Source organism: Nicotiana sylvestris, chromosome 1 (genome assembly GCF_000393655.2).
Source record: "Nicotiana sylvestris chromosome 1, ASM39365v2, whole genome shotgun sequence".
Lineage (NCBI taxonomy): Eukaryota > Viridiplantae > Streptophyta > Magnoliopsida > Solanales > Solanaceae > Nicotiana > Nicotiana sylvestris.
This window is the reverse complement of record NC_091057.1, coordinates 1307832-1319774: the sequence shown is the minus strand read 5'-3', so window position 1 is coordinate 1319774 and position 11943 is coordinate 1307832.

Below are 11943 nucleotides of genomic sequence, written 5' to 3'. Positions count from 1 at the left end.
CAGGGAGTAACGTGAGTATGCCAACTCAGTAAGTAATAAAAGTAAATAAAGGTTGAGTGCAATGACGAGAATTTAAATCTTATACATAATCTAACACTGAATCTCAATAGAAATAACATAGTCAAATCCGTAGTTTAATTTTCTAACATCTCATAAAAACTCTAGTTACAATGAAGGTTATTTAAAACATTTGTTCAACTTTTTTCAATAGAGGCTCAGTATAAAAGAAGAGTGAAAACAATTTTTTCATAGACAAGCCCCTCGGGCAAAGCATCACTCATATATATATAGCCCCTCGGTCAAGCCTCTCAATCACTCGTGACTCAATTCTCATCAATCAACACTCCCGCTCAACAAATATCTCATAATAATAACTGTTGCGGCGTGCAGCCCGATCCGTAAATATATATAGTCGACTGCACTCACTAGAGGTGTGCAGGCTCCTACAGCCCAAGCACTATATCGCTGCGGCGTGCAGCCCGATATATATATATATATATATTGCTACGTCGTGCAGCCCGATCCATAAATATAAACCCTCACCATTAGGCCCTCGACCTCTCTCAGTCATCAACCTCGCAGCCACTCGGCATCTTAGTGAAAATCAGGGAACTCAACCCAAACAACTTTAATATATTTAAAATAGAGTAATGAAACTGAATCAAAATAAACAGGTAAAAATCATGAATGAGGATATGCTTTCGAATCTAAACAGTGTGAGGAAAGTAGTAAAATACCCATGAGGGTCCAATCAGGGCACAAGGCCCCAAATATGGCATTTAGCCCAAGTTAACAAGATTATTTCTAAACACATAAATTTTATATAGAGTTTATCAAAATATGCAACTCTTCAGTTTCCACGGGATGGACCAAGTCACAATCCTTACCAGTGCACGCCTACACGCCTGTCACCTAGCATCTAAGTCACCTCATTATCAAAACAGTACGGAATTTTGGGGTTTCATACCCTCAGGTCTAGATTTACAATCGTTACTTACCTCAAACCGGACAAAAATCTACTCCGCAATGACCTTGCTTCTCGACTGGGCCTCAAATCGTCCCGAATCTATCCAAAATCGGAATCATAATATCAATACATGCCAAAGGAACAAAGCCCATGCGTAAACTATCAAATTAACTCAAAAATCCCGAAATTGGTTGGGCCTATGTCTCGGAATTTGATAAAAATCAAATCACTAGGATCCTTATCCTCCCACGAGTCTATACATACCAAGATCATCAAAATCAGATCTCAAATGGCCCCTCAAATCCCCAATTTAAACTCTCCAATTTCAAGCCCTTATCTCCCAATTTCTTCTCTAATTTTCCCACTAATTTCATGATTAAAAAATGAAATAATCACCATAAACAAAAGATACAAAGTCCAAGTAACGTACCTCACTAAAAACACTTAAATTCTCCATTGAAATTGAGGTCCCCAAGCTCCAACTCGTCCAAAAATGGTGAATAAATGACTGAAATTTGCGAAGTGATGCTTATATAGTTTCTTCCCAGGGATTTCCTTACCTGCGGTCTCCAAGTTGCTTCTACGATGCCGCACCTGCGGAAAAACCATCACAGGTGCGGTTTTCACTTTACCCTGAGAATTCCACTTCTGCGGTCCATACACGCATCTACGGTCCCGCAGGTGTGGTATTTAGTGAGCATCTACGACCTTGCCTGAGTTCCAAACCTTCCGCATCTGCGGCCTTTCTCTCGCACCTGCGGTCCCCAATCCGCATGTGCGGATATGGTAGAAGCATCAACTTCAGCTGCTCCAATTCAAGTCCAATCTTTCCAACAACCTTCCGGATTCATCCCTAGGCCTTCGGTCTTTTATTATACTGCGATATTTTGTTCTACCTTATTTTATATTTTTATACCAGTAGGGCCCTGACTTGACCTCATCACTACTCGATCGAGATTAGGCTTGGCACTTACTGGATACCGTTGTTGTGTACTTATGCTATTCTTCTGCAAATGTTTTTATGTGCAGATCCAGGTACCTCCTACTAGTGTCGCTTTTAGTTGCCCAGTTGCTACTGTTTCGTAGACTTCAAGGTATATCTGTGAGCGTCCGCAGACCTTGGAGTCCCCTTATATCCCATTATGTTGATTCTTTCCTTACTTCTTTAGACACTGATGTATAGAACAATTAGAAGTTCTTAGAAGCTTGTGACTTACGGTGTTCCGGGTCTTTGAAAAATTTTCATGTATAGTTCGAGAGTTGGTTATTGTATATGTCGAGCGACATCTCTATCAGTTATTTAAATATCTATTGTTGTTGGTTTTTAAAGTTTTGCTTTCAAATTTTGGTTTTTCCGAAAATGTTAGGCTTATCTAGTCGTAAAGACTAGGTGTCATCACGACATCTCACGGAGGGAGGTTTGGGTCGTGAAATAGGTCAAGATTATCAACCTTTTTGTACACAAGCATGAATTCTTTGGAACGTTGTAGATATCTCATCGCTTTGTTTGCAGCAACCCAATGTTCCCACCGAGGATTAGAAGAAAATCTTCCCCACATATTAACAACAAATGATATATCAGTCCTTGTACAAACCTGTATGTACATCAAATAGCCAAAAACACTTGCATATGGCACATCTCTCATAGTTTTCATTTCAACATTAATGATTGCTAAGTTTGTCTCCTTTTTACCACAGGTGCAACACCAGATTTGCAATTTTGCATATTAATTGTTTTAAGAAAACTCTCATTATAGGCACGTTGTGATAAACCCAAAACACCACGAGACCTATCTTTTTAATTTTTATCCTAAGAACAAAAGAGGCGTCACCAAGATCTTTTGTATCAAAAGACCTATATAAAAATTGTTTGATCTCATTATCAAGCCCAAATCATTTATGGCCAGTAGAATGTCATCAACATAGAGAACCATAATAATAAAACTGCCATTAACTATTTTGAGATAAGCACATTCATCAAGATTATTTTCCACAATTCCAAATTTCGTAATAATTTCGTGGAATTTCAAGTACCACTGCCCGGAGGCTTGTTTAAGCCCATATATAAATTTGTTAAGCTTGCATATTAGATTTTCTTCACCAACATCTTTATTTGAACCATTTAAACTTCTTCAAGAAGACTCCCATTCAGGAAAACGGTTTTAGCATCCATCTAGTGCAACTCTAAATCAAAATGAGCCACAAGAGCCATCACAACTCTAAATTCATCCTTAGATGAAACAAGAGAAAATGTATTTTTATAATCAATACCTTCTTTCTGAGTGTAATCCTTAGCAACCAACCTTGATTTATAACGGTCTATATTTCCCTTAGAGTCTCTTTTAGTTTTAAACACTCATTTGCAACCAGTAGGTCTAAAACCTACATGCAATTCAACTAACTCCCACACTCTATTGTGTTCCATGTAGAGCATTTAATGTTTCATTGCATCACGCTATGTATCAACATATGGAGATAAAATAGCTTGAGCATATGATAAAGGATCAATCAACTCTCCAGTATCACTAAGATTTTCAGTCACATATACGATAAATCATCAGAGATGGTAGATCTTCTTTCTCTTTGTGACCTACGGAGTGGTTCATTGAGTTCATTTTGCTCAGGGACCATAGGATCTGCGTCATTGTTCCCTTGATTCTCCCCTATATGAATAGGTTGGTTACCATCTTTTCATGTACAACAGGTATAGGGACAATGACTTCCTTGTCTTTCAACACAATTTCCATCCCACATGAACAATCACAATCACAAACATCATGCTCAAGAAATTTTGCATTAAAAGACTCAACGATTCTAGTGCCACGCCCATGACAGAAAACCTAAAAGATTAAGAGTGATCAAGATAGCCTATAAAGAAACAATTGGTAGTTTTAGGATTAATTTTTTTTCTTTGGGTGAATAAATATGAACTTCAGATGGACATCCCAAAATGTAAAAATGATTCAATCTAGGTTTTCTGGTTGTCCATAGTTCAAAGGGAGTTTTTCAAGATAGATTTTGGAGGAACTCTATTCAGGATATAGCTAGCTATTTTTCAAGGGGAGACTTGTCACGACCCCAAATACCCCAGTCCTGATGGCGCTACACAATACTAGGCAAGCCAACCCAACAAGTAACCACAGTGATTTCTTTTTATAAAACCATTTTTCTAAAACTGATTAAGTCTCGAATTTTCATAAGAAATATATAAATCACTGAAATGTGCGAAAAATAGGACAAAATATACCAACATATCCCAACAATACGGTGTCACAAGTCAAGAGCTTCTAAATACAACCCAATATTCTTTCAAACAAATAGAGTGGGGAAAAATAGTAAAAATGCACCTAAGGGTTTCAACAGGTCGGCACAAGGCCCCAAAATTGACCAAGCCCAGCCCCGGTCCCACATCTCGGAATCCTATAAAATTTACATCAATACAGTCCTTATCCTCCCACGAGTTCATACATACAAAGAATACTAAAATCCGACCACAAATGGCCTCTCAAATCCCTAAATTAAGGTTTCAAGATTCCAAGCCTAACTCCCCAATTTTAGGCTTCAAATCCTCTATATTTCATGTTTAATTAGGTAGAAATCACAATAGGATCGAGTATTAAGTCCAAAATTCTTACCTCCAAGAAGTTCTCTTTACTCCCTCTTTAATATCCCTCAAGAAACTCCAAAACCGAGTAAACAATGGTGAACTTAGGCCAAAAATCGCAAAAATGGCTTTTTAAACATTATGCCCAGCTATTAAATTTACTTAATCGCGATCTCGGGAATACCATTGCGATCGCGAAGCACAAAATCCGCTGGCCTATAATTTACCCTACGCGATCGCTAATATACCCACACGATCGCGATACACAGCAGCTAACACCAACGCGATTGCAGCTCCAGCTACGCGAATGCGAATAACAACCTGGATGGGCCCGTACAAATCCTCTACGTGATCGCGAGTCTCTTTACGAGATCGCGATGAAAGAATACCTGTAATAGATCTGAAGCAAAATCTGCAACTTCTCAACTATGCATTTTTATTCGTTTAACCACCCGAAACTCATCCGACACCTTCGGGACCTCAACCAAACATGCCAACATATCCCATAAACTCATTCAAACTTTTTCCAACCTTCAGAACGCTCAAAACAACATCAAAACACCAAAATCACATAGGATTCAAGCCTAAGAATTCCAAAAACTTCCAAATTCCGCTTTAGATAAAAAAGTTTATCAAACCTCATCCGAATGACCTGAAATTTTACACACACGTCACAAATGACACAACAGACCTACTCCAACTTTTGGAATTCCATTCCGACCCCTATATCAAAATCTCACCTATCAACCGAAAAATGCCAAAATTCCAATTTCGCCAATTCAAGCCTAAATCTACACTAGACCTCCAAAACACATTCCGATCATGCTCATAAGTCCCAAATCACCTCCTGAAGCTATCTGAACCATCGAAATTCACATCCGAGGCCTTTTTCACATAAGTCAACATCCTGTTGACTTTTCCAACTTAAGCCTACTCAAAAGAGACTAAGTGTCTCAAACCTTGCCAAAACCTCTTCGAACCCGAACCAAGCAACCCAATAACACAAAATATAGCTGAACAAGGCAATAAGAATCATAAATGGGGAAAACGGGGCGGTAACTCATAAAATGATCGGTCGGGTCGTTACATCCCCCCCCCCTTTTAAACAAATGTTTATCCTCGAACGAGTCAAGAAACATACTTGAGACCTCAAATAGGTGAGGATATGTGCTCTGTATCTCCCGCTTGGTCTCCTAGGTAGCCTCCTCCACGGGCCGACCGCTCCACTGCACTTTCACTGAAGCTATATCCTTTGACCTTAACTTTCGAACCTGATGGTCCAAGAAGCCACTGGCTCCACATCGTATGTCAAATCATCATCCAACTAAACCATTCTAAAATCCAAAATATGAGACAGATCGCCAATATACTTCCGAAGCATAGAAACATGAAATACAGGATGCACACTCGATAAGTTGGGTGGTAAATCAAGCTCAAAAGCCACCTCCCCAATCCTACGAAGTACCTCAAATGGACCAATGAACCGAGGACTCAATTTACCCTTCTTCCCAAATCTAAAAACACCCTTCATGGGTGGAACCTTCAATAGAACCTTCTCACCGACCATGTAAGACACATACCGAACCTTCCTGTCAGCATAACTCTTTTGTCTCGACCATGCTGTACGAAGCCTCTCCTGAATCACCTTCACCTTGTCTAAAGCATCCTGAACCAAGTCTGTACCCAATAGCCTAGCCTTACTGGGCTCAAACCAACTGATCGTAGATCTACACCATCTCCCATACAAAGCCTCATATGGAGCCATATGAATACTCGACTGATAGTTGTTGTTATAAGCAAACTTTGTGTGCGGTAGAAACTGATCCCATTACCATCAAAAATCAATGACACACGCACGCAACATGTCCTCTAATATCTGAATAGTGCGCTCGAACTGCCCGTCCGTCTAAGGTTGAAAAGCTATGCTCAACTCAACCTGAGTACCCAACTCGCGAATATAGACCTGAGCCAACTGCTCTGAAGAATAAGTAGTCATTACTAAAATGATGGCTTGGTAAACATATCCATTATCACCCATACTACATCGAACTTCTTCTGAGTCTCTAGGAGCCCAACAACAAAATCCATAGTAACCCGCTCCCATTTCAACTTTGAAATCTATAGCCTCTGAAGAAATCCACATGGCCGCTGATGCTCATAGTTCACCTGCTAACAATTTAGGCACCGAGCTACATACTCCTCTATGTCTCTCTTCATCCGCCTCCGCCAATAGTGCTACCTCAAGTCCAGATACATCGTAGCAGCACCCGAATGAATGGAGTACCATGAACTGTAGGCATCCTGAAGAATCAATTCGTGCAAACCATCTACATTGGGCACACATAGCCGACCCTGCATCCGTAACACACTGTCATCACCAATAGAGACCTTTTTGACATCGTCGTGCTAAACTGTGTCCTTGAGGACAAGCAAACGGGGTAAGTCATACTGACGCTCTCTACTACGATCATAAAGAGAATAGCGAGAAACCACACAAGACAAAACTTGACTCAGCTCAAAACATCCAATCTAACAAACCGGTTTACCAAAGCCTAAACATCCAATGCTAATGGCTTTTCCGATGGCGGTAGATATGCTAAACTATCCAAGCTTTATGCCTTATGACTCAAGGCATCGGCTACCACATTGGCCTTCCCAAAATGATATAGAATGGTGATATCATAGTCCTTAAGCAACTCTAACCATCTCCACTGATGAAAGTTAAGATCCTTCTATTTGAACAAATGTTGCACACTCCGGTGGTCGGTATAAACCTCACAAGGAACACCATACAAATAGTGCTGCCAAATCTTTAAGGTCGTGGACAGGATATTGCTTCTCATGCACCATCAGTTATCTAGACACGTAGGCAATCACCCTATCATCTTGCATCAACACCGCACCAAGGCCAACAAGCGACACATCACAATAAATAGAGAAACACCCCGAACTCGTAGGCAAAACCAACACTGATCAGCTGTGAATTAATGGTTTGTGATTCCATATATGAGGTGTGAGATGTGATTTCGGTGTGCTGATGATGGTCCAGTCTGGAGGACATGAGGTTGGGTTTTGACTGTAGCTTGAGCACAGGGATTTTAGTTATGTGAGCAAGGTCTTTTGGACTTATATGTCCTGTAGTGTCCCTATAAGTGGAATTTGTGGCTCTATGAGTGGCTGGATGGCCATATGATGAGTATGATATGACTGCAAGATGTGTTCAGATGGTTTGAATGTGACGGGAAGAGTTTGCTTGGGTTGTGAAAAGGAATATTGGGTGTTTGACTTTGTTTTGAATGTGACGTATTGTCTTGAGTTATTAGTGTATTGAAGGATCTATCATGTTGTTTAAATGTGGAACGAATTAGATTCTCTTGAATTGTTGATGAGTTCCGACTTAGGAAGATTAAGTGACTATGCAGTAGTTGTGGCGGTGAAAGGGTATAGAGAGATGTTAGTTTGAGGCTAAGTAGGTGGGTTATAACCTGCGGGGTAATCTACGGATGTCTGATCCGTATGATGTTGTGTGAAGTCTTTCTTTTCTACCAGTGGGTTATATTTGTGTAATTTGAGTTTGGATCGGTTGTAATAGTTGACGTGACTGTCACGAGGATGAATGCGAGATTTGCAGATGATTTAAAGTATTAGATGGTTTGTGTTACATGAGTTTATGAAGGATTGAGTTGAATTTCGGTGCAGGATCATGTCAGTAATTGTGTATAGGTATTATTAGTTATCTAAGATTTGCATTGGATAGTGTTGATATTCGCAGTATTTCTATATCATTATGGATTCTACATTTCAATATCAGGAAGGTAAAGGAAACAACTTTAGATTCACAGAAGGTCTCTTCAAAGTAAGTGTCTCGGTTGTGGTACTTTTAGGGTGCTTAAGAGGGAATACAATTGCTTATGGGCCTTAGGGCAGTGTGGTTTTTTGCTAGGATCCCTTGTGGTGAGCTTTGGGTAAGGATCGTGGTATTCTAGCAAGGATAAGTGTCAACTTGAGGTTAATTCGGAAGAACTCGGATAAATATAACAGCTTGATAGTAGGTTGGATCAACACGATAATAGATACGATCGGTTCTTTGGGTACTTATGATGTGGTGAGTTTTTACAGGTATTTTGTTGCAATGCTCTTAGGTTTTGGCAACTTGCGTGGCTTGATTGAGTTAGAGGGATTCGCTTCTGATAGCTTCTGTTATGTGCAAATGGATTTCAAAGTGTTCTCGATGATTTCTACCACGGTTCGAGATGGGTATTTCCTACTGGCATGAGGAACGTGTTTCGTATTGGGATTTTCTCCTGGCTGAGTTCAAATGTAAGGTTTCCGATTAACCGAGTATGTATTCTACTTGTGACTCAGAGTTGATTATGAAATTATCGTACTTTTCATATGATGGCATGATAGATATGATGTGTTGTGTGGGATTGAAATTTGCATGTGCAAAGTCACATTTCAGAGAGACAGAGCTTGGACCTCAACAACATAATCTTTGTCTTTGAGGTAATGATTTTCCTCATTGCAAGCTTTCTATAGAATTACAACCTGTGTTAGTTTTATACCATATAATGCTCCTCGTTTCCAACTTTATTTTTTCAGCATTGATCATATCTCAACTCTTAGATGTGTTGGGGTTCAGAGAAACAGAGAATGAGACCTTTGACGCTATGATTTCCCTCATGTCAATCTTTGCATAGAACTGTAACCTCTTTCTAAAGCATATCATACAATGCTCCGAGAACATAAATTTCATCTTGTCACTTTATTTTTTTAACACTACTCAGATCTCACCACTTTATTTCTTCAATAACACATTCCTACGTGGTAAAAGCACAAAGTCTACTTAAACTCTTTTAAATATTAAAATCTCTCTATGAACAATGGTTTTAGCTTGCTTGAAGAAGGAAGAGCTGAACCTACTAACAACATCTATGAAAGTGGTCAACGTAGTTGGGGGTGAAGGCTTTTGTACTATACCTCATTTGGTTCCACAATAAAAGTCATAACTTGGAATGTGAGAGGTATGAATAAAGTATACAATCAAAAGGAGTTAAAAGAGCTTTTAAATAAAATTAAGGTTGGCATGATAGCTGTGATTGAACATAGGGTCAAGGAGCAGCATGCTAGCCATATAAATCCATTCAATTACTAGACTAACCATACTAGTTTCACTCAAATCTGACTCCAAATCGACAATCAAATCTCAAAAATTCATTTTATGAAATTTTCAAAAAAATTTCACCTCAAAGTACTAATCAAATGATGAAATCAATGACATATTCATGTATGTTAACCAAATCTAAGTTAGAATCACTTACCCCGATGAATTTCTTGAAAATCTTTCGAAAAATTGACAAGATCCGAGCTCTCTAGGTCACAATATGAAATAAAACCCTAAATCTCGTATTTATAGTGCATCTCTCGGATTCCCATTTCCGCTGACAGACAAAAATCACCGCCCCAGTGCTCACCCCTCCGCGGTCACGAAAACGTAGCGGTCTGCGCGTCTGGGGGCTGCACAGACAAGACTTAGTATTTTGGACATAACTTTCTTTATAGATGTCCAAATGATAATTTCCTTACCTTTCTGAAAGCTAAACACGAAGGACTACAACTTTCGTTTTTGAATCATATCAAACTTACTTGTAGATCAAAAGCTATAAGCTTCCGAAGTCGAACTAGCGAATTTGCACATCTTCCCTGAGCGCCACTGCGACCCAAATTCCGCCCTCAACGAAATTATTCCACCCTCTGCAAAAATTCCTTCGCCCTCAGCGAAAATTAAGCATCAGAACCATGCCTTAGTTCTGGTAATGCCCGGACTCACTCAAAACTCACTTGAAACACATCCGTGGCCTTCGGAACCTCAACCAAATGCACCATCAAGTCATAAAATATCATACCAACTCAATCGAGCTCTCGAATCACCTCAAAAAATAACAAAAACATGGATCGCATACCAATTCAAGCTTAATGGACTTGAAACCTCAAACTTTCACAACCGATGCCGAAACCTATCAAACCTCATCTGAATGACATCAAATTTTGTACACACGTCACAAATGACACTACGAACCTACTCCAACTCTCTAAATTCCATTCCGACTCAAATATCAATTTTCCACTGCCGTCCGGGGATCATCAAATTTTCAATTTGGCCAATTCAAGCCTAATCCTACCACGGACCTCCAAATCACATTTTGAACATTCTTACAGGTCCAAATCACCCAATAGAGCTAACCAACTCATAAAAATTCAAATCCGAAATTGAATACTAAAAGGTCAAAACTTTCAAATTTAAAGCTTCAAGCTGAGAATCTTTCTCCCAAATCAAATTCCGGATAACCTGGAAACAAAAAACGACGATTCACATAAGTCATAATACATCATACGGGGCTAGTCATGCCCGATAACTGGCGAGCGAAGTGCAAATACTCAATACGACCGATCGGGTCGTTATAGGGCAAAACTAAAGAATGTGAAGCAGGTCCTGAAAAAACTTAACAGAAAGGAGTTCAATGGGGTTGAAGTTAGAATCAACACTATTAGAGAAAAATTGGAAGATATATAGGTACAAATGAGAAATACCAATCATATTCCTGTGTTATTCGAGTAGGAAAGGGGACTGAAGCTGCAACTAGAAAAGTGGATACTTATAGAAGAGGGCATAGCAAAACAGAAGTCAAGGATTAATTAGTTAAATGTTGGTGATTCAAAAACTATATTTTTCTATGCAAGTATGAAGCACAGGCAGACTCAAAATCAAATTAGAAATCTGATCAATATAGCAGGGGCCATGCTATCTTCGGAAAGTGCTATAGAAAATGAGATCACATGCTTTTATCAAAACCTTTTGGGAACTGCTGCTTCTAATCACCCTGGTAGTGATCCTAGAGTGCTGAGATACGGACATAAACTTAACAGAAATCAACAACTAGGACTAATTGCTCCAGCTAGCAGAGATGAAGTCCATAATGCTCTAAAGGACATTGACGATGCCAAAGCGCCTGGAGCAGATGGTTTCAATGCACTCTTTTTTAAGAGGGCATGGCCAGTAGTAGGAGATAATATTACAAATGCAAACTTGAAATTTTTATATTCAGCAACTATGTGTATGGCAATCAAATGTACTTCAGTTACCTTGATCCATGATAAGTAGGAATTTTGACTACTTATTTGCACTCATTTACTTTCGTTTTAGCTCAAAATTGCTTAAAGGTATTTCCGAAAACTAATGAAATGTGCTTGCTTACAGGAGTGTTAAAATACGATATAAAGAGATAAAAATCAACTCAAGAAGGAGTAATTTTGGATAAGGACAAAGACAAGGCAAAAAGGGCACAGTGCGGACCGCACAATATTGAGTGCG